Here is a 23,720-nt window from a genome sequence, read left to right as displayed (position 1 = left end):
ATTTTTGGTGGCCGATCTCAGCTTACAGCGGGAAGTAAAGTGGGAAGGAAAATCAGGGTCACATCCAGATTCCTTTTAGCGGCGCCGTTATGAAACCCTGAGGCTGGGGATTTCCCCCCTCTCGAACTGGTTTTAATAACCCCATATCCCTTAGGCCATCGTTGCAACCTCATTTCCACACACACACGAACACACAAATTTCTCAGATCTTCTCTCTGCCACCGAACACACCCTCTCGACACGCCCCCCTGCCCTCATTCTCATATGTTTATTTCTCTTGTTTATTCCTTTTTTCCACCCTGCCTTTCCTTCCAAAAGAGACGCGGGTGGCGCTGTGGGTTAAACCACAGAGCCTAGGACTTGCCGATCAGAAGGTCAGCGGTTCGAATCCCCGCGACGGGGTGAGCTCCCGTTGCTCGGTCCCAGCTCCTGCCAACCTAGCAGTTCGAAAGCACGTCAAAGTGCAAGTAGATAAATAGGCACCGCTCCGGCGGGAAGGTAAACGGCGTTTCCGTGCGCTGCTGTGGTTCGCCAGAAGCGGCTTAGTCATGCTGGCCACGTGACCCGGAAGCTGGACGCCGGCTCCCATGGCCAGTAAAGCAAGATGAGCGCCGCAACCCCAGAGTCGGCCATGACTGGACCTACTGGTCAGGGGTACCTTTTCCTTCCAAGGAGCTCAAGCGCATGGTCCTTCACATCGCCAGTTTATTCTCACAACACCCCTGCAAGGTCGGGTAGGCTGAGAGAGGCAGCGGTTGGCCCCAAGGTCGCTTCGTGGCTGTGGGTGGTGGGAAAGGATTTGAACCCATGACTCTTAGCTATAACCCAGCCTTCCTCAACCTTGGCCCTCCAGATATTTTTGGCCTACAACTCTCATGATCCCTAGGCAGCAGGACCAGTGGTCAGGGATGATGGGAATTGTAGTCCCAAAACATTTGGAGGGCCGAGGCTGAGGAAGCCTGCCCTAAGCACTGCACTGCACTGTTTGTAAGCATCGTCCTCACTCGCATTCCCCTCTCCTGCCGCAATCCCTGCTCTGCCCCTGTTTAATGCCCCTGCCTGCACCCCTCACTTAACGCTTTCCCCTCTCACGACCTGGCCGCCTCTTTCGCACCCGGGGCTCTGCGCAGGTGCAGAGTGAGGGGCCATCAAACGCACGGGCGCATGAGGTGACACGTATGAGGAGGCGTGTTCCCTCTTGATCCCGTAAGAGCAGCCCTGCGTGTGCATGGGAGAACGTGACTGTGAGCGGATGTCTGAACGGAGCGCATAGCCCAGAGGCTTGTTTTGTTTTGTGGGTGCGCAGAGCTCTCTAGTGCGCACATGCTTACGAACGGAACGACGGGGTGCATTTGTCTCCGCCGATGCACAGTGTGAATCTGGGTGCCCCGAATGCCATTGTGAGAAATGCTGGGGGGGGGGGGTCTTGAGATACTGTGTGGGGTTCTCCGTGATCTAAGCATGTCGGGCGGCGAGGAAACACAACATGAAAACGGCACCGTCCCTTGGTGCAGTGCCCAGCTTCTGTGTTTGTCTGTGAGCTTTTGAAGGGTCTGCGATGCAACGGGGGAAGATTTAGTGCAAATCTACACCCCCACCCATTTCAAAAAAAGCACTTCGGATTAGCTTCTTATCGGCAAAGGGTAGAAAACAGCTGCTTGCTTTCCTTCGGTCGAAGGGACCGGTTTTTAAGACGCATGTTGTTGAGATTTTTTTTCTGGGGGAAGCGTGTGGCCCCTGCAGCCCTGCTCCTGGCCCAAGTGCGGCCCACTCCCCGGAGGACTGCAGGGCTGGCGCAGGCCAAGCGGCGAGGAAAGGTTTGCCAAAGCCAGGCAGCTCGGCCGTGAAGCTGGCTGGGTGACCTTGGGCCCGTTCGTGGCGAGGATGTCACGGCGAAGAGCTGTCCGTGCCAGCTTGAGCTCTTTGAGGGAAAGGTGGGATCTAGAGGCAATGGATCGTAGATTTCCAGAGTTGGAAGGGACCCCCCGAGCGTCATCTAGACCAACCCGCTGCAATGCAGGACGGTTTGGCCCAATGTGGGTCTCGAACCCACGATCTTGAGATTAAATGTCTTGTGCTGAACCGACTGAGCTATCCCAGGACTGAAAATAAACAAACATGACGCAGCCCCTTTTCAGCCCTTTGGGTTCAATGCGTTTTGGACCTTTTAACATTAAACAAAACAAAACAATCCTTTTAAAACAGGGAAAAGTATGCTTTAAAAATAATAATCCGTGCTATAATTCTCATGAAAATGTTGCTGAACCAGATGGATACGCAGGTGAGGTAAGTCACTATTCTCGCTCTTCCCCGCCCGCCCCCATTTTGCAGGTGGGAGGACTGAGGACTGAGAGAGAAGGGTTGGCCTAACGCCCCCTCTGAGTTCACGGAAGAGGCGAGATTTGAACCCAGGACCTCCTGATCGTAGCTCATTTGGTCACTTAGCCGCTACACCGGGGAACGAATAATAATAATAATAATAATAATAATAATAATAATAATAATAATAATAATATATTATTTATATCCCGCCCATCTGGCTGAGTTTCCCCAGCCACTCTGGGCAGCTTTCAATCAAGTGTTAAAAACAATGCAGCATTCAATACTAAAAACTTCCCTAAACAGGGCTGCCTTCAGATGTCTTTTAAAGAGAAGATAGCTGCTTATTTCCTTCACATCTGAAGGGAGGGCGTTCCACAGGGCGGGGGCCACTACCGAGAAGGCCCTCTGCCTGGTTCCCTGTAACTTGGCTTCTCGCAGGGAGGGAACTGCCAGAAGGCCCTCGGAGCTGGACCTCAGCGTCCGGGCTGAACGATGGGGGTGGAGACGCTCCTTCAGGTATACTGGACCGAGGCCATTTAGGGCTTTCAAGGTCAGCACCAACACTTTGAATTGTGCTCGGAAACATACTGGGAGCCCATGTAGGTCTTTCAAGACCGGTGTTATGTGGTCTTGGCGGCCCCCCCAGTCACCAGTCTAGCTGCCGCATTCTGGATTAGTTGCAGTTTCGGGTCACCTTCAAAGGTAGCCCCACATCGAGCGCATTGCAGTAGTCCAAACAAGAGATAACCCGAGCATGCACCACTCTGGCGAGACAGTCCGCAGGCAGGGAGGGTCTCATCCTGCGTACCAGATGGAGCTGGCAGACAGCTGCCCTGGACACAGAATTGACCTGCGCCTCCATGGACAGCTGCGAGTCCAGAATGACTCCCAGGCTGCGCACCTGGTCCTTCAGGAGCTCAGTTACCCCATTCAGGACCAGGGAGTCCCCCACACCTGCCCACCCCCTGTCCCCCCAAAACAGTACTTCTGTCTTGTCAGGATTCAACCTCAAAGTGTTTTTAACACTTGATTGGAAGCCGCCCAGAGTGGCTGGGGAAGCTCAGCCAGATGGGCAGGGTATAAAGGATGGGTGCCAAGCAAGCTGGCCTGGCGAGGGGCGTGGCCTGGAGAAAGGAGGTGTGGCCTGGGAGCGTTTCGTGGGCCACATAGGAGGAATTGGAGGGCCGCATTGCTCTCTCATTTCCACATACTATCCGTTTTAACGCCAGTATTTTGGAGCAAAACAAGGCCTAAGCCCAGAATAGGAAACCAGGGAATGTTACCAGTGTGTGTGTGTGAATATTTTGTAGGGAGAATAGACCGGGTCCCACAAGATTTGCCCGCGGTTTCCATTTTACACAGAGGGGCCCTTGCGTGGCCGGCCAGCAGCCATCTTGTCCCGGTGCCAGCCCTGGCGGAGGGCATTTCCAGGGGACACTGGGGCCGGGCTGGGCTATGTTTTCCCTGGAGGGCTTCCAGCCTCCTTCTGATTTCCATTGTTAGGCTGGCTTCTTGTTGTTTTTCTCCTCGGCCGTCGGTTTCATGCTGCCTCGCTGCTGTGTGAGGCTGGCTGGCCTCCCCCTTCCTTGCTTGTTTGCTAGCTAGCAGAAACACGCTCTGCCTCTCTCTCCGAAAAGGTCATTCTTCCAGGCAAAGCATCCCAGCCGGGGTGTGTGTGTGTCTTCCAGGCCTTCGCTCAAAACCGAAACCTTGCATGACAGGCTCCTAGGACAGGAGTCAGCAACCTTTTTCAGCCGGGGGCCGGTCCACCGTCCCTCGGACCTTGTGGGGGGCCAGACTATATTTTGCGGGGGATGAAATGAAAGAATTCCTATGCCCCACAAATAACCCAGAGATGCATTTTAAATAAAAGGACGCATTCTACTCATGTAAAAACCCCAAGCAGGCCCCACAAATAACCCAGAGATGCATTTTAAATAAAAGGAAACAATATACTCTTGTAAAAACACCAGGCAGGCCCCACAAATAACCCAGAGATGCATTTTTAATAATAGGACACAATCTACTCTTGTAAAAACACCAGGCAGGCCCCACAAATAACCCAGAGATGCATTTTAAAGAAAAGGACACATTCTACTCTTGTAAAAACGCCAGGCAGACCCCACAAATAACCCAGAGATGCATTTTAAATAAAAGGAAACAATATACTCTTGTAAAAACACCAGGCAGGCCCCACAAATAACCCAGAGATGCATTTTTAATAATAGGACACAATCTACTCTTGTAAAAACACCAGGCAGGCCCCACAAATAACCCAGAGATGCATTTTAAAGAAAAGGACACATTCTACTCATGTAAAAAAGCCAGGCAGACCCCACAAATAACCCAGAGATGCATTTTAAATAAAAGCACACATTCTATTCATGTCGAAACACCAGGCAGGTCCAGCTTCGCAGGATTATGAATCATCTATCCCAGAGGTCAGCAACCTTTTTCAGCAGGGGGCCGGTCCACCGTCCCTCAGTCCTTGTGGGGAGCCGGACTATATTTTGGGGGGAAAATATGAACGAATTCCTATGCCCCACAAATAACCCAGAGATGCATTTTAAATAAAAGGACACATTCTACTCATGTCGAAACACGCTGATTCCCCGACCGTCCATGGGCCGGATTTACAAGGCGATTGGGCCAGTTCCAGCCCCCGGGCCTTAGGTTGCCTACCCATGGCCTATGTCTAGGACATGGAGCACAACTTTAAATCTGGGTGTTAAGAGGATTTTATGCAGGTAAGGCGCTCCTGAACCGTCCTCCGTGCTCCTGGATCTACGTGCTTTGGAATCAGAGCACTTATTCCCATAATCGCTGCAGGGTTGGAATTTGGGGGTCCGGTGGGGTCATCCAGTCCAGCCCCCTGAAATGAAAGATCGTTCCCCCCTCGGGGATATGCCGCTCTTCCACACGCACACCCTGGTTACCCTTAAAAAATTATTTTAAAGGCTTTGGGTTTCACACACACACACACCCTTCCTGTCATCCGTGTTGTTGTTTTTCGAGTAGAGAGCTGGGAGGTTTTGGGGTTCAGAAGGGCGAATCTGCTTGCAGGCTTTCGCGTAGGACGGAGGTTTTGGGGAGACGGTGGCCCATCCCTGACTATGGACCACGTTTTCGGAGACAGCGTCCCACAACCAGTGTTAGTACAGTGGACTCGCTGGTTGTAAACGTGATCCATGTGGAATGCACATTCGCAACCCACAGCGTTCGCAACCCACATCTGTGCACGCTTGGCTTGCGATTCAGTGCTTCTTCGCATGCGCAAAGCGCGGTTTAGTGCTTCTGCGCATGCGCGGCAGCTGGAACCCGGAAGTAAGCTGTTCTGGTACTTCCGGGTTTTGGCGGTCTGCAACCCGAAAAAACCACAATCTGAAGCGGCTGTACCCTGAGGTATGACGGTAATCAGCCGGGCGTGTTCTGTGACTGGCGTGGGTCCAATTGTGGCCCCATGGAGATTTCTGGGCGCCAGGTTTGCGACGGACATCCCTCTCTGGCTGGCCCCTCCGGCTTTCTTAAGCAGGTGAGCAGAAGAGCTCATTTACTGCTCCCCCCCAGCTCAGTTAATCCCTACAACGACCCTGAAAGGTAGGCGAAGAGGCTGCGACTGTGTCCCAGGTCCCCCATGGGGGCCTCATGACTGAGTGGGGATTTGAACCCTCATCTCCCAGGTCCCAGTCCGACACTCTAAGCCTGGCTTCCTCAACCTCGGCCCTCCAGATGTTTTGAGACTACAATTCCCATCATCCCTGACCACTGGTCCTGCTAGCTAGGGATCATGGGAGTCGTAGGCTAAAAACATCTGGAGGGCCGAGGTTGAGGAAGCTTGCAGTCTAACCCATGGGAAGGCAAACTAAGGCCCAGGGGCCGGATCCAGCCCAATCGCCTTCTCAATCCGGCCAGCGGACAGTCTGGGAATCAGCGTGTTTTTACATGAGTAGAAAGTGTGCTTTTATTTAAAGTGTATCTCTGGGTTATTTGTGAGGCCTGCCTGGTGTTTTTACATGAGTGGAATATGTGCTTTTATTTAAAGTGTTTATATGTGTTTTTACATGAGTAGAATGTGTCCTTTTATTTAAAGTGCATTTCTGGGTTATTTGTGGGGCAAAGAAATTTGCTTTTCCCCCCTCTCCAAAATATAGTCCTGCCCCCCACAAGGTCTGAGGGACAGTGGACCAGCCCCCTGCTGAAAAAGTTTGCTGACCCCTGCTCTAACCCTTATACCCCACTGCCTTCCTGGAGTCCTTCTGCTATGGGGCAGCTCTCTAAATAAAATAGGTAAATGAATATGGGGAAAGCAAAATGCCACTTAGAAAAGATCTGGAATATTTTCCTTGACGCTTGCATTGCTTTATTCCAGATGGTTTTGTTCGATGTTTAACGTGCTGCAAACTGCTTTGAGATCGTTTCGTTAAACTGTACAGGGGTATAGAAATGAAATGGAAAACAACAACAACTTTGCTTTGGAGCTTCTGTTTGTGTGTTTACCTTTAAATATTGTCGCGCCACTTTAGTGGCTCCCAAAAAACAAGAGGAGAAAGACGACGGGTCGTCCTACTCTGAGTAGCCCCATATAAATTACTAAACCCAAGTTAGCATTTCCCTTAATTTCAGCAGGCGTTATAGAAACATTGGGTGCCACCCAAAAATACAGAACAAAACAAGTCGTTTTTTACTTTAAAAACAACCTCTGTTTACAAAACAACATGCTTTGTTACTTGTAGGTATAGTTGTTAATTGTGCATATTCAGTTGTTCAGAGGGGCAATTCAGTGTGTTTTTGAGTTGTGTATATTGGCCAGGTGTGTGTGTGTAATCTGGTCTGGTGGTGTGGGTGGCGCTGTGGGTTAGACCACAGAGCCTAGGGCTTGCCGATCAGAAGGTCGGCGGTTTGAATCCCCGTGACGGGGTGAGTTCCCGTTGCTCGGTCCCTGCTCCTGCCAACCTAGCAGTTCGAAAGCACGTCAAAGTGCAAGTAGATAAATAGGTACCGCTCCGGCGGGAAGGGAAACTGCGTTTCCGTGCGCTGCTCTGGTTCGCCAGAAGCGGCTTAGTCCTGCTGGCCACATGACCCAGAAGCTGGGCGCCGGCTCCCTCGGCCAGTAAAGCGAGATGAGTGCCACAATCCCAGAGTCGGCCACAACTGGACCTAATGGTCAGGGGTCCCTTTACCTTTAAGGAAATACTGAGGTTGTTTTCAGTGATAAATTATTTGGCCAGGGGTGTCTGTGTGTGTAACCTGGTCTGGTGGCGTGGGTGGCGCTGTGGGTTCAACCACAGAGCCTAGGACTTGCTGATCAGAAGGTCGGCGGTTCGAATCCCCGTGACGGGGTGAGCTCCCATTGCTCGGGCCCTGCACCTGCCAACCTAGCAGTTCGAAAGCACGTCAAAGTGCAAGTAGATCAATAGGTACCACTCCGGCGGGAAGGGAAACGGCGTTTCCGTGCGCTGCTCTGGTTCGCCAGAAGCGGCTTAGTCCTGCTGGCCACATGACCCGGAAGCTGTACGCTGGCTCCCTCGGCCAGTAAAGCGAGATGAGCGCCGCAACCCCAGAGTCGGCCACAACTGGACCTAATGGTCAGGGGTCCCTTTACCTTTACCTTTAACCTGGTCTGGAGGGACTGGGAGGCAATGATGTTGCTTGAGGGGTGTGTGGTTTTTGCTATTTCAAGGCCCATGCCCTCCACCAGCATCTGATTTTCAGAGCGTTTCTGGGTCACTCTCCTTCCCTTTATTCTCACGCCCAGTGATGGAATGCATGTTTCTGCATCCGCATGTGCTGTGCTCGCGCATTGCCGCTGGGTGAAGATTTTGGGTCCTGCAAGCACCTTAAGACATTCCAGTACACGACAGCATCATCTCGGGAGACTTTTTGTGGCAGAGAGATCTTGCAATCCCTGGGTTTTTTTCATTTTTTAGCACATTCTTTGCACTGCGTTCTCTGTGGGGATTGCCTGTGGAAATGTGCAAACAGGCCTATTGCTGCGGTTTTTATTTTTAACACTGCGTGCATCCGTAGAACGCCGAGTGTGTTTTCTTAGGCAGTTTTTCTTTAGTCTCTGTAAAAAACCGGGGGCCGTGGTGGCGTGTTGCGTTGGAGGAGACGAAGGAACTGGCATGACGTCATGGACGACTTGGCCAATCACAGCTCAGAATCGCTTCCGTACCCTTGCTCTCTGACGTACCCATTGGCTACGGTTGTCATGAGTCTTCACTTACATTTGCTATATTTTCCCACAAATAAGCAGTTGTGTCAATATCCTTAGGAGCCTTTCATCCCTTTTTCCAGGACCTGGGTTCGAGATCTTACAGCTATGCAGCAGGACCTCTCCTGCCCCTCTCAGAGCTGCTGGCTGTTGCCCAGGAGGACTCCAAGCCTCTGTCAGGGTCGTAAGCGACTTCCTTTGCCGAGGAAAAAGAGCCGAAGTGTTTGGTGTTTCTATGACGACGCCTGGTGTTGTTTTTCGGTTAATGATTTGCGAGCACTCGGCTACTTCCTTTGGCTTTGGAAGCGATTTTCTTGTCTTTGCTTGAAAGGTAAAAATAATCCGTCAGAGTTATTTATTAGCTCCAGAACAGCATCGGCTGGACTCTGCCTGACGCACAGGCGGCTGTCCATCAACACCCCCCTTCCACCTTAACGACAGCTGACTTGCACCCCTTGCAATTTCCCCTCTGATGCATGCAGATGCATACTTGTTTTTTCACACACACACACACACACACACCAATTTGACTCGTCGCTTCGCCAGAATTGTACCCGACTGCATCACATAGCATGTGCCCTAACACTTTTTCTGAACCCTTGCCCTCTGCGCTGCAGTGAACTCAGATCTAAGACCTCTCCCATCAGACTGTGGCTGTAAGATGCGCAGAAAAACCCCCGACGGCCTTCTTTTCGTGTGGCTGCGATGATGCACATTGTTGTTGTTGTTGAGTCGTTTAGTCGTGTCTGCCTCTTCGTGACCCCCCTGGACCAGAGCACGCCAGGCCCTCCTGTCTTCCACTGCCTCCCGCAGTTTGGTCAAACTCATGTTCGTAGCTTTGAGAACACTGTCCCACCATCTCGTCCTCTGTCGCCCCCTTCTCCTTCGGCCCTCCATCTTTCCCAACATCAGGGTCTTTTCCAGGGAGTCTTCTCTTCTCATGAGGTGGCCAAAGTCTTGGAGCCTCAGCTTCAGGATCTGTCCTTCCAGTGAGCACTCAGGGCTGATTTCCTTCGGAATGGAGAGCTTGGATCTTCTGGCAGTCCATGGGACTCTCCAGAGTCTCCTCCAGCACCAGAATTCAAAAGCATCCATACTTGGGCGATCAGCCTTCTTTATGGTCCAGCTCTCACTTCCATACGTCACTACTGGGAAAACCACAGCGCCGTTATATTCCAGATTTCCTGCAAAATCGATGCAGGATGCAACCCTGTCACCCTCCTCTTTTCCTCCAGTCCCCAAGAAGCGCACCCTCCGAGATATCTGCCTGCACCCAACACACTCCATCCAGGCCGTCGTCATCTCGTTCTCCCGACCACATTGCCCGTTCTGGAATCGCATCATGCCCGCTGTGCACCGGGCGTAGAAAGCCCGCTTCCTCTCAGCCTCTCGGTCTCACCCACATACCGAAACAGCGTCTGGCTTGCTCCCAATGGACACATAACACCCGCCATTTTGCAGAGGAATGTGCGCCCGCGCAGGCCCCCCCTTTTGCGGCTGACACCCAAGACACCTGAAGCCCCTTTTGGCCCGACGGTGTCGGCGTGGCAGATCGCGTCCCTGTCTTCAGTTATGCCCATCTCTAAGAACCGACAACAGATCCTGACACACACAGGCTGACGCAGGCTGATCGCAGCGATCCTCGCGCCCCGGCCTGTTGCGCAGCAAAGGTTGCGCTGCCTGGACCCGTCAGTCAGTGACTTTTGGAGGCTGTGGCCTCTCTGGCAGCCAGGAAGGGGCTTTTATTTCTCTCTCCTCTTCCGCCCTCTCTGCCCGCCTGCCTTTCTGCATTCTTCTACTGCTAAGCTGGGGAGGAGGATGTTAACACAAGGCAGTCGGCGCTGCTGAGATCACAGGCTCTCCGGAAATGGCAGAGGATCGGGTTCCTTTGGCTGTGCAAGCTCGGAGGCTCAGCTCTCCCCACGGCTCGCGGGGAAACATGGTGGGGGCTTCGATTCCGGGAGGGGAAATCTGTGGGGTAGGCAGCACCTAGGATATCCCTTGATTTTGGGGTTTTCTGAAAGTGGAGTCTGGTGGGAAGGGAGCCAGGGCTTGAGATCACACAGCCAAAGGGAATTTGCATCTTGTGTTTACAAGCAGAATTGAACCCAGGCCTGCTGGAGCCGCAGCAAGGCCTGAGGGTGCTGGATTCGAATCCAGGGCTTCGTTTTTGAGGGGCAGGCAGGCGTTTGTGGCCCAAAGCTAGTGGAAAACTGGTGCCCCCTCCTCTGTGAATGCTGCGCAGAAGAGGCAGCCAGAAAGGTGGGGAAAAGAGAGGTCCGTCCCCCCCCCCGCTCTGAGCCACACAACCTTAAAAAAAAAGTCCGCAAATCTGTGCTCAAAGGGGAACAGAAATAGCAACTCGGCAAGCTGGTGACATCCTTTATTTTATTTTAAGGTTTCTGGATTTTTCAGGAGGCGGAATGTAAGAGCAATTGAGGCTTCGAGCCTCTCTCGCTGTTCGCTCCCAGTATCTACCATTTAATTAGACATCTATACATGACTCTTTTTTTGAGTTATCGAAATGTACTGAAACCTGTAAGTTTGGGCTGGAAGGTGTTAATCACAAAGTCCTTTTAATTGTGCAAATAGGGGCAAATTTTCCATGATGTACGTATGAGGAACGGATACAACTTTTCTGCTGAAATGGCGGGCAAGCATTCAGGGAAAGATGATGAAAACAAGGGTTGGTTGTTGTTGTTTTTAAAAAAGAGTGACGCTGTGGAAAAATACGAGCGTTTCAAATATTTTTAAATGCAGTGGGTATTGTTTTCGATCTTATTTCTCTCTTCGGTCAGAAGTAACAGCAATGGCACATTAAAAAGATAAGTCCTTGTTGATACTGCTAACTGTCATATTAACTAACTGGAAGGATAGTCAGTCACGCACTCGGTTTTTTTTTATTTAAATAAAGCAAGTTTCTAGTTCTGATGAATAGGGGGGGAGAAATATTTGAATTCATTCCTGCACCTTATAGACCACGGCTTCGGCTGGGGAGGGCGGGATATAAAAAAAATATTATTATTATTATTATTATTATTATTATTATTATTATAGAATCAAAGAATTGCAGCTAGATTGAGGGGTGGGTGTGTTTTATGGAGGGTGATAGGAAGCGACTACAGTCATACCTCGGGATAAATTTGCTTCAAGTTAAGTATTTTCGGGTTGCGCTCTGCGGCGACCCGGAAGTAAAGGAGTGCGTTACTTCTGCGTTTCGCTGCGTGCGCATGCTCAGATGGTCAAAATGATGTCTCGCGCATGCACGGAAGCGGCGACCCGCGCACGTGCAGATGCGGGTTGTGTTCGCTTCAGGATGCGAACGGGGCTCCGGAATGGATTCTGTTCGTATCCCGAGGTACCACTGTATTCCAGGGGTCAGCAAGGTTTCTCTTGCCTGGGCCAGATTGGTCCCACGGAGATCCCTCCTTGGGTGGATCACCTGTGTGTGTAAATGTGTGATTTCCGGCACGTGCGCAGACGCGATTTCCGTCACCGCGGAAGTGAGTCCCCGTGCCGCGGTTTAGCACAGCGCGTGAGCGGTCAGCTCGGTTTGGGGGCGGCTCGGGCCAGTCAGATGACCTCCGGGGCCGCTTTTGGCCCATGGGCCTTCGGTTGCTGAACCCTGGCCTATTCCATCCCTCTCGAGGCCTGGGATCACAGCTGTCAACTTTTCCTTTTTCTTGCGAGGAATCCTATTCGGAATGAGGGGATTTCCCTTAAAAAAAGGGAAACGTTGACAGCTGTGATCCTGTTTCTGACCCCAAATGCAACAGAGCCTCAACTCTGCCCGCCGTTTGACCATTTTTTTCAAAAAAATAAATCCAAAACTGAAACGAAAAGCTGCATGGGTTTCAAGGGAAGGTTCCTTTCCTAGTGGCAGAATTTAAAGTGTGTTGGGCACAGGGATAGCAAACAGTTTAACGCATCGTCTCTTTCTTTCCACCCAGAGGGTCCTGTTCAGGCGGATTTGGAGACAGCATCTTGAGCAACAGGGACACAGACACCCAGTAGATGTGGTCTACTCGTGTAGGTAAGGCTGACGTCCATCACCCTTCCTTTCCACTGGGTCTCCTTGGGGTGCTGCCAGAGGAAAAGAGGTGCTGGCCAGGGCTTCTGGGAATCGTAGTCCTAACCCCCAGGTGTGGGGAAGAAGGCCTGCCGTGGGTCTCCATGGAAACGCCACCGCGCTTCCCTCTTCCGGTCGCCATAGCGACAGCGGCGGTATCTAGGCCAGTCACCACCCCATCTGTGTCTCCGCGGCAACAGTGCCTGGATCTAGGCCAGCCCCTGCTTCTAGCTCTGGTCCCCATGGCAACCGCCGCCGGGTTGCCATGACTCGGCTCGGCCTCTTTCTAGAGCCTTCGCTTTGGCTCGTCGCCTCCTTCTAGAACATTCCGTTTGGCTCGCCATTTTTCAACCCATGGGTTGGTTCCCAAGTCCGCCCAGCCTGAAAGTTGCCTTGCAAAACAGCCTTCCCCATGTTAAAAGTCTCCTTGGCTGGGTGGTCTAGGCCAAAGAACTGGCTCTGCAAATTATTATTATTATTATTATTATTATTATTATTATTATTATTATTATTATTTATACCCTGCCCTCCCCAGCCAAGACCGGGCTCTGGGCGGCTATGACGCAATATAAAAACAAATTGATTGAAATGCAACTTAAAAACAAGATTAAAATACAACATTAAAATATTAAAATGCAGCCTCATTTCAATGGAAACCCAAATCAAAAACTTTTTTAGGGATGAATGCCGGATGCCATCTTCCGGGGCCGCACTCCCGCAGGAGTCATGCGACGTGCCTTTTGTGACGCCATGCTTTTTCCGTGCGCTGAAATTGCAGGAGAGACCAGTGCCCAAGACGGCCTCTGTGCTCTCGCGGGGGAAAAACCAGGATGCCTTGGGCTTTTTTTTGTCCAGGACAACTGTCGGGTACGGACTCCCAACTCCCATCAGCCCCAGGGCCAGTAGTTAGCAAAGATGGGCACTGGAGTCCAGCCATATCTGTAGGGCCACACATTCCCTGTCTCTGGTCTAGAAGCGTTTGCTTCTTGAGATTGTCTGGGCCAAATTTGGATTAATGGAGTCCTGCCTATGCCTGCCCAGGCATCTAGCCCCTAATATATTTCTATCGTTGGGGCCTCAACCCTTTCTGCTGGCCTTCATATTTCCACAGAGACTGAATTGTCTGGTTCTTCGTTGAACTCCAAATCGCTCAGTTTTTAGGGTGTGTTTTTTTTTTAAAAAAGGATGAGGAGTAAAAGTGCTTTTACTGCTTTTCTGTGCCCTTTAATTGGTCAGAAATAATAATAATAATAATAATAATAATAATAATAATAATTTATTTATACCCCACCCTCCCCAGCCAAGACTGGGCTCAGGGCGACTAACACCAGCAATTGATTAAAATAATACAACATTAGAATCCTAGAATTGGAAGGGAACCCAAGGGTTATATAGTCCAACCCCGTGCAATGCAGGAATTCTGCCCACAGTCGTCCCTGGGTGGGCTTGAACCACCAACCTTCTGGTTCACAGCCAGATTCGCTGATCCACTACAACAAAAAGGTTTTTTTGTTTCTCTGCCCTGGAGGGTCCCCACCCCAAGTTTGCAGCCTCTTAATATTTGTACAGGACGCGGGTGGCGCTGTGGGTTAAACCACAGAGCCTAGGACTTGCCGATCAGAAGGTTGGCAGTTCGAATCCCCGCGACGGGGTGAGCTCCCGTTGCTCAGTCCCTGCTCCTGCCAACCTAGCAGTTTGAAAGCACGTCAAAGTGCAAGTAGATAAATAGGTACCACTCCGGCGGGAAGGTAAACGGCGTTTCCGTGCGCTGCTGTGGTTCGCCAGAAGCGGCTTAGTCCTGCTGGCCACATGACCCGGAAGCTGTACGCCGGCTCCCTCGGCCAATAAAGCGAGATGAGCGCCGCAACCCCAGAGTCGGCCACGACTGGACCTAATGGTCGGGGCCCCTTTACCTTTTAAAATTTATTTGTTCAGCCCCATCAGCATACAAGGCCGATCTGTTAGAGTTGCATAGATCCCTTTCCTCCCAGAGCTAAATTACAAACAGAAATGGACTTTTAACGGGAGGAACCTATACAAATTAAATGTTTCACATGAGACCTGGAGTGAGGTGTCCACAGGCTCTGACTCCAGTCTCAGGCTTCCTATCTTGATGAGACATGAGGCCATTTGGCGGCTGTTTTTATTGATCTGTTTTGGTTGTCATGAGGTTGGCTGCAGGGTGGCGATAGCAATCTCAGACCTTCCCAATTGTACGAAGAGCTTGGCTTTTCCTTTTCAAAAAAGAACGAGACCTCGTTGCGTTTGGGAGGGTGACTTCTACATTCGAGTTTTATATATATATATATATATATAGAGAGAGAGAGAGAGAGAGAGAGAGGTTTTTTAAACATATCATTTCCAATAATCATATAACATAGCTACTTATCTTATACAATGTTTTAGACTTCCGTCAACTCCTCTGATGATTTTTCATTCTTTATCACTTACTGTGCATTTCTTAATTTCTCTGTTACTCTTAATTATCATTAACTAATAACTCTCCACCCGGGATGCGGGTGGCGCTGTGGGTTAAACCACAGAGCCTAGGGCTTGCCGATCAGAACGTCGGCGGTTCGAATCCCCGCGACGGAGTGAGCTCCTGTTGCTCGGTCCCTGCTCCTGCCAACCTAGCAGTTTGAAAGCACACCAGTGCAAGTAGATATATAGGTACCACTCCGGCGGGAAGGTAAACGGCGTTTCCGTGCGCTGCTCTGGTTCGCGAGAAGCGGCTTAGTCCTGCTGGCCACATGACCTGGAAGCTGTACGCCGGCTCCCTTGGCCAATAAAGTGAGATGAACACCGCAACCCCAGAGTTGGCCATGACTGGACCTAATGGTCAGGGGTCCCTTTACCGTAATAACTCTCCTCATAGTCTTTCTTGCAATATTTCAAATAGTCCTCCTTTCAAAACTTCTTGCGGTCCTACTAGCGTAATTGGTTCATTACAATTACTTTTATTTTGTTTTCTTAATGGGGAAAACTGAGGCAGAGAGTGGAGGGAGGGGGAATGAATTTTGAGACGGCAGCAGCGGGAACTTGTCCGAAAGGCCCTTGAATAAGGGACGCGGGTGGTGCTGTGGGTTAAGCCTAGGACTTGCCAATCAGAAGGTTGGCGGTTCGAATCCCCGCGACAGGGTGAGCTCCCGTCTTTCGGTCCCAGCTCCTGCCCACCTAGCAGTTCGAAAGCACGTCAAAGTGCAAGTAGATAAATAGGGACCGCTTTACAAGCAGGAAGGTAAAAGGCATTTCCGTGTGCTGCGCTGGCTCGCCAGAGCAGCTTCGTCACGCTGGCCACGTGACCCGGAAGTGTCTGCGGACAGCGCTGGCTCCCGGCCTCTAGAGTGAGATGGGCGCACAACCCCAGAGTCGGACACGACTGGCCCATATGGGCAGGGGTACCTTTACCTTTAAGAATGCAGGGTGGCTTATGAAAAGGGCCTCTGAGCATGTGTGAAGTGCATTTCCCATTTCCACAAGCTTGCACACGTCTGGAATTTCTAGAGGGCGAGGCTGCCTCCACCAAGACACTTGGAACAAAATATACAGATTTTTCCTGTTTCATCCTTGCAACTTCACTGCCCGGCAGGTTTGGCAGCGATAGATATTCCCCAAGTGGCCGAAGGACACAAAGGGGGGGGGGGGATTTCAAACCAGGCTCAAGAACCCAACATTTTAGGAGATTCAAATTGGAGCAGAGACTTGGTGGCAAGTCGCAAAATCCCTCGGAACCTGCGGCAAAACGTAGGAACCTATGGATTTTCCAGGCTCGGGACAGAGGTCCTTCTCCTTCCACTGAGCACAGTGACTTTGGTAGGTTTTTAGAAACCTGCACGCAAGTCGGAAAAGCAGATTTGCCAACTCGGTGTTCATCGTGGGGTTCGGACCTCAACTCCCAGCCAGCCGAGTGGACGAGAGTTGCAGTCCCAAAATATCTGGTGGGCAAAGGTTGCAGCGGTAGGTAGGTCCAGGTGAGGGTCTTTTTTTCTATCCTGGCCTTTTTCGTTCTCTCTCTCCAGTGCACAGACCCAACATTGCAGTCCTCCTTTTTCCACCCCCCTCCTCCAGCCTCTTCCAGGCTGCCGTGCCGTTCCCTGCAATCTGCTGACCTCAGCCTTCGTGACTCAGACCCGCAGAAATCCATCCTGCTTCGCGTCTTGTTTACGATCCGCCAGGCTTTTCCCTCTCCCCACCGTTGCAGAGCCCTGTTTCGGTTGCAGCACCCTGGACTGCAGGCGGACGGAAGTGGCGGGCGAGGCAAATCAGGTTTTTGCTCCCCCCTTCCCTCCTGGGACCGTTCCATTGGGGGGGGGGACACGCATTCAATTCCACATTTGGGGCAGTGTCCATGGAAGGGAGGGACGCAGGTGGCGCTGTGGGTTAAAGCCTCAGCGCCTAGGACTTGCCGATCGAAAGGTCGGCGGTTCGAATCCCTGCGGCGGGGTGCGCTCCCGCTGCTCGGTCCCAGCGCCTGCCAACCTAGCAGTTCGAAAGCACCTCCGGGTGCAAGTAGATAAATAGGGACCGCTTACCAGCGGGAAGGTAAACGGCGTTTCCGTGTGCAGCTCTGGCTCGCCAGAGCAGCGATGTCACGCTGGCCACATGACCCGGAAGTGTCTCCGGACAGCGCTGGCCCCTGGCCTCTTGAGTGAGATGGGCGCACAACCCCAGAGTCTGGCAAGACTGGCCCGTACGGGCAGGGGTACCTTTACCTTTACCATGGAAGGGTCTGCAACAGTCGCCCTCCAGATAGGATGGTTACGGGAACCCTTGTTCTTGTTTAGTCGTGTCTGACTCTTTGTGACCCCCTGGACCAGAGCACGCCAGGCCCTCCTGTCTTCCACTGCCTCCCGCAGTTGGGTCAAACTCATGCTGGTAGCTTCGAGAACACTGTCCAACCATCTCGTCCTCCGTCGTCCCCTTCTCCTTGTGCCCTCCATCTTTCCCAACATCAGGGTCTTTTCCAGGGAATCTTCTCTTCTCATGAGGTGGCCAAAGTCTTGGAGCCTCAGCTTCAGGATCTGTCCTTCCAGTGAGCACTCAGGGCTGATTTCCTTCAGAATGGAGAGGTTTGATCTTCTTGCAGTCCATGGGACTCTCCAGAGTCTCCTCCAGCACCATAATTCAAAAGCATCCATTCTTCGGCGATCAGCCTTCTATATGGTACGGGGACCCTACCCAACCCTATTGAATATATGGACTTTATTCTCCTCTACCTTTCTCTCTCTCTGATGTATTTACAGATGTTCTCAGAGCTTCAGGTCTCAGGTGCTGGCAATATAAGGGCATGTTCCGCCGGGCATGTGCAGAGTGTATTTCAGCCCTGAAGGCAAAGCCTCCCAGCTCCTGTGGGGCAGGGCTCAGGGAGGCAAAGTGGTTCTGTGTTACTCTCACCCTAGGTCTCTTCAACATTATTATTATTATTATTATTATTATTATTATTATTATTATTATTATTATTTCCTAACTATCTGGAGTGGCTTCAAGCACATATAAAGAACATGATAAAACATCAAACCTTAAAAACCTCCCAAAATAATACTAATTTAAGACCCAGGATGCAATTTTGACGCCATTTGAGGACCGGCTTCTTAAGCTTTCGCCCACATATACAGCGGTACCTCGGGTTAAGTACTTAATTTGTTCTGGAGGTCCGTACTTAACCTGAAACTGTTCTTAACCTGAAGCACCACTTTAGGCAAATGGGGCCTCCCGGAGCACGATTTCTGTTCTCATCCTGAAGCAAAGTTCTTAACCTGAAGCACTATTTCTGGGTTAGCAGAGTCTGTAACCTGAAGCGTCTGTAACCCGAGGTACCACTGAATTTGCCAGGTGCTCCTGTTGCGACCCACCTTGAATCAGGCTGCGACCCGACTGTGCTGTCAGTCGAAGGTGGGGGGTCAGGTTTCCCCAAGATAACTCTGGGATCCCTCTGGGATCCCTGCTTGGATGCTGGCGGACGGCAGCATAGATCTGTGACAGCTGTTTTGGCCCCAGTGCCAGATAGAAAGCGTGGTTAAAGGTAAAGGGACCCCTGACCATTAGGTCCAGTCGTGGCCGACTCTGGGATTGCGGCACTCATCTCGCTTTATTGGCCGAGGGAGCCAGCAGGACTAAGCTGCTTCTGGCGAACCAGAGCAGCGCACGGAAACGCCGTTTACCTTCCCGCCGGAGCGGTACCTATTTATCTACTTGCACTTTGACGTGCTTTCGAACTGCTAGGTGGGCAGAAGCAGGGACTGAGCAACGGGAGCTCACCCCCTCGCGGGGATTCGAACCGCCGACCTTCTGATTGGCAAGCCCTAGGCTCTGTGGTTTAACCTACAGCGCCACCCGCATCCCTAGAAAGCATGGTTAGAGACAACCTACAGACCCATTTCAGGCTCAAGAGATGGGGATGAAGGGGGCTGCCTAAGGACGTCTGGATGACCCCCCAGGTGGGGTCCAGGATCTCCTGGCCAGAGAGAGACCCCGGGTGCTGGACCTGTCAGAACGCCATCGCGTATCTTGTCCTTCCCGCATGCCCCCTCCTACGTTTACCCACATTCAGCCGGTCCGACCCGTCTCCCCCTCCTCAAATTCTTGCTCTGTGCCACAGAGCGCTGCCTCTTCCTTCTCCCTCCCTCCCCAGCCCTTCTCTTTTTCTCTCCCTCCGTCATCCAGGCTGGTTTCCATAGAAACTCCCTTTCCGTTTGGGTACTCCTGTCGCAGCCGGGAAGGGAGTTTATATATATGCGTGTGCGCGAGAGAAAGAGAGACCCTCAAGGAATTGTTGCCGCCGTGTTATACGCACCACACTCGCCGTGCATGCAGGCACAAGCCCATTCGCACACGCACGCACATACACATGGCCTGAAATTGCGTCGTCGGGACGGTCCCACCCAGGTCGAGGGAGGAGGGAAGTTTGCGAAAGACGGGCTTGGAAGAAAAGAAAACATTGTGGGCATCCTTATTGTTCTGTCTCTCTCTCACACACACAAGATTTTCTCTGCAGCGGGGAGAGGGCAGAGCGTGCCTTTGGGGGCCAGGCCTTGACACGAGGGGGCCGGCCGGGCCAAAGGAGGCGCCTGAGCGTCTGGGGGCAACGAGGCGAGCCTCTTGGAGCGGCTTCCGCGCTGAGCTCCGGAGAGCGGTCCGGGCCAACGCATCAGCTGCTTAATCCGAGCTGGCACCGGGAATTTCTTTCCTTCAGCCATTTTAGGCTTGCCAGCTGGAAGAACAAACTCCTTGAGCAAAATGGCTCCCCAATGGGTGGAGTGGGGAGCGGGTGGGTGGCCGGGGGGGCCCAGTGGGGAGGTGGGGTGGGCTGGGGGCTTCTCCGCTCGAGCCAAAAGGCTGCTCTCTCTTCTCCTGATGGTCTTCGGCCTGCCCATGCCAGCATCAACCCCGCTGCTTCGCTCGGTGTGACTCATGTCAACGGCAGCCAAGTGACTTTTCGGGACTGACGGGAAGCAGAGCCCTGTGGTTCTCCTGGCTGCCTTCTCCCAGCTCTTCCTACGCGTGGGTTCGAATCCCCACTCGCCGGGGGGCCTCGGGCCGGTCGCTCGTTCGCTCTCAGCCTGACCTGCCTTGCAAGGTTGTTGTGGAGCTGATAATGGGGAAACAGCAGGAACTATGCCTGCCACCTTGAACCCCGGGGAGGAAGAGGTGGGATTTGAATGTAGTAATAATAATAATAATAATAATAATAATAATAATAATAATAATAATTTATTATTTATACCCTGTCCATCTGGCTGGGCTTCCCCAGCCACTCTGGGCGGCTTCCAATATTAAAATACTGTAATACATCAAACATTAAAAGCTTCCCTGAACAGGGCTGCCTTCAGATGCCTTCTAAAAGTCTGGTAGTTGTTCTTCTCTTTGATATCTGGTGGGAGAGTGTTCCACAGGGCGGGCGCCACCACCGAGAAGGCCCTCTGCCTGGTTCCCTGTAGTTTCACTTCTCACAGGGAGGGAACTGCCAGAAGGCCCTCAAAGATGGAGCTCAGTGTCCGGCAGAATGATGGGGGTGGAGACACTCCTTCAGGTCTACTGGACCGAGGCCGTTTAGGGCTTTCAAGGTCAGCACCAACACTTTGAATTGTGCTCGGAAACGTACTGGGAGCCAATGTAGGTCTTTCTGGACCGGTGTTATATGGTCTCGGCGGCCGCTCCCAGTCCCCAATCTAGCTGCCGCATTCTGGATTAGGTGTAGTTTCCGGGTCACCTTCAAAGGTAGCCCCACGTAGAGCGCATTGCAGTAGTCCAAGCGGGAGATAACCAGAGCATGCACCACTCTGGCGAGACAGTCCACAGGCAGGGAGGGTTTCATCCTGCGTGCCAGATGGAGCTGGTAGACAGCCACCCTGGACACAGAATTGACCTGCGCCTCCATGGACAGCTGTGAGTCCAAAATGACTCCCAGGCTGCGTATCTGGTCCTTCAGGGGCACAGTTACCCCATTCAGGACCAGGGAATCCTCCACACCTGCCCGCCTCCTGTCCCCCCAAAACAGTACTTCTGTCTTGTCAGGATTCAACCTCAATTAATAATAATAATAATAATAATAATAATAATAATAATAATAATAATAATATTAATATCCTGTCCATCTGGCTGAGTTTCCCCAGCCACTCTGACTGGCGTTCCTAGCTGTCAGGCAGACCCCCAGAGACCCCCTCCTGAGACCTCTCCCCCAGCTGTGGTGCCCCTCTTTTCGAAAGGTCAGGGGTCACAGCTACTAGGCACCATGGCCATGCGTAAGAGATGGACCTTTCCGAGCACAATTCAAAGTGTTGGTGCTGACCTTGAAAGCCCTAAACAGCCTCAAAGGCCCAGTAGACCTGAAGGAGCGTCTCCACCCCCATCGTTCTGCCCGGACACTGAGGTCCAGCACCAAGGGCCTTCTGGCGGTTCCCTCCCTGCGAGAAGCCAAGTTACAGGGAACCAGGCAGAGGGCCTTCTTGGTGGTGGCGCCCTCCCTGTGGAACGCCCTTCTGTCAAATGTCAAGGAAATAAGCAACTATCTGACTTTTAGAAGACATCCGAAAGCAGCCCTGTACAGTGGTACCTCGGGTTAAGAACTTAATTTGTTCTGGAGGTCCGTTCTTAACCTGAAACTGTACTTAACCTGAAGCACCACTTTAGCTACTGGGGCCTCCTGCTGCTGCCGCGCCGCTAGAGCACAATTTCTGTTCTCATCCTGAAGCAAAGTTCTTAACCCGAGGTACTATTTCTGGGTTCACAGAGTCTGTAACCTGAAGCGTCTGTAACCCGAGGTACCACTGTATCGGGAAGTTTTAGTGTTTGATGTTTTTAGTTTGTTCTGATGTATGCTGTGAGCTGCCCAGAGTGGCTGGGGAAACCCAGCCAGATGGGTGGGGTATAAATAAATTATTATTATTATTATTATTGACAGCTCCGTTGGTTAGAGCATGGTGCCCACCACGCCTAAGGTGGCAGGTTTGATCCTCGCTGTGGCTGCTGCAAATTCCTGCTCTGCAGGCCGTTGGATGAGATGATTCCATGCTTCTATGGTCTACCTCCACATTTGTGCATTTGTGCTGTGCCAGTGTGGTGTAGTGGTTAAGAGCGGTGGACTCGTAATCTGGGGAACCGGGTTCGCGTCTCCGCTCCTCCACGTGCAGCTGCTGGGTGACCTTGGGCCAGTCACACTTCTCTGAAGTCTCTCAGCCCCACTCACCTCACAGAGTGTTTGTTGTGGGGCAGGAAGGGAAAGGAGAATGTTAGCCGCTTTGAGACTCCTTCGGGTAGTGATAAAGCGGGATATCAAATCCAAACTCTTCTGCTTCTTGTATCATTATCCAGACACAATTGCGTCTGAAAGCAATCTATTCAATGAGGTCTTGTCCTGTTGTCTATGCATAGATCAAAGGAGGCCAATAGTAGCATTTTTCCAAGGAATCAACACCAGTCTTTTGACTACGTGGAGCAGTTTTCAGAGCCCCCTATAACTGTTTTTCAGGATAATAAATTACCGCATTTTTCGCTCTATAAGACTCACTTTGTCCCTCCTAAAAAGTAAAGGGAGATGTGTGTGCGTCTTATGGAGCGAATGCAGGCTGCGCAGCTATCACTGAAGCCAGAACAGCAAGAGGGATTGCTGCTTTCACTGCGCAGCGATCCCTCTTGCTGTTCTGGCTTCTGAGATTCAGAATATTATTTTTTCCCTTGTTTTCCTCCTCCAAAAACTAGGCGCGTCTTGTGGTCTGGTGCGTCTTATAGAGCGAAAAATACGGTAATAATAGTTTTATTACTTATGCCCAACCCATCTGGCTTGGTTGCGCCAGCCGCTCAGGGTGGCTTTCAACACATATAAAAACACAGAATAATTGTAATTATACATAGTCATAGAATCATCATAGAGTTGGAAGGCATCCTGGGGTCATCTAGTCCAACCCCCGGCAGTGCAGGAATAATATGCAGGTGGCCCATATGGGAATCGAACCTTGGTGTTACCAGCACCACATGCCAACTAACTGAGCTGACTGGCCTATCAGATGACAACTTTAAATCCCCCCCCAAAAAAGTCGGACATTGCATAAACATGTTTCAAAGAGGCAGTCTCTAAATTGAATTAACAATAATAATGGCTATCTGCCAGCTCCATCTGGTACGCAGGATGAGACCCTCCCTGCCCGCAGACTGTCTGGCCAGAGTGGCGCATGCTCTGGTTATCTCCCGCTTGGACTACTGCAATGCGCTCTACGTGGGGCTACCTTTGAAGGTGACCTGGAAACTGCAACTAATCCAGAACGTGGCAGCCAGACGGGTGACTGGGAGCGGCCGCCGAGACCACATAACACCAGTCCTGAGAGATCTGCATTGGCTCCCAGTATGTTTCCGAGCACAATTCAAAGTGTTGGTGCTGACCTTTAAAGCCCTAAACGGCCTCGGTCCAGTATATCTGAAGGAGCGTCTCCTCCCCCATCGTTCTGCCCGGACACTGAGGTCCAGCGCCGAGGGCCTTCTGGCGGTTCCCTCCCTGCGAGAAGCCAAGTTACAGGGAACTAGGCAGAGGGCCTTCTCGGTGGTGGCGCCCGCCCTGTGGAACGCCCTCCCTTCAGATGTGAAGCAAATAAGTAGCTATCTTCTCTTTACAAGACATCTGAG

At 51.7% G+C, this 23,720-nt stretch overlaps 1 protein-coding gene across 3 annotated transcripts in view; it reads left to right on the top strand.

Annotated features, from left to right (window-relative positions):
• ZBTB4 (zinc finger and BTB domain containing 4) overlaps nucleotides 1-23,720 on the top strand; it is a 33,330-nt gene that overhangs the window by 2,779 nt on the left and 6,831 nt on the right. The window contains exons 1-2 of one of the 3 annotated variants that reach the window (XM_083706542.1): nucleotides 10,293-10,478; nucleotides 12,487-12,569. The gene's annotated coding sequence lies outside the window, so the exon portion shown is untranslated. Of the gene's footprint in view, nucleotides 1-10,292; nucleotides 10,515-12,486; nucleotides 12,570-23,720 lie in introns of those variants that run through there. The other 2 variants (XM_083706541.1, XM_083706543.1) reach the window with 2 other exon arrangements.

Source organism: Podarcis gaigeae (genome assembly GCF_964106915.1).
Source record: "Podarcis gaigeae genome assembly, chromosome: 13".
Classification (NCBI taxonomy): domain Eukaryota; kingdom Metazoa; phylum Chordata; class Lepidosauria; order Squamata; family Lacertidae; genus Podarcis; species Podarcis gaigeae.
The sequence above is the reverse complement of the archived record's forward strand: the minus strand, read 5'-3'. Positions and strand labels throughout refer to the sequence as shown.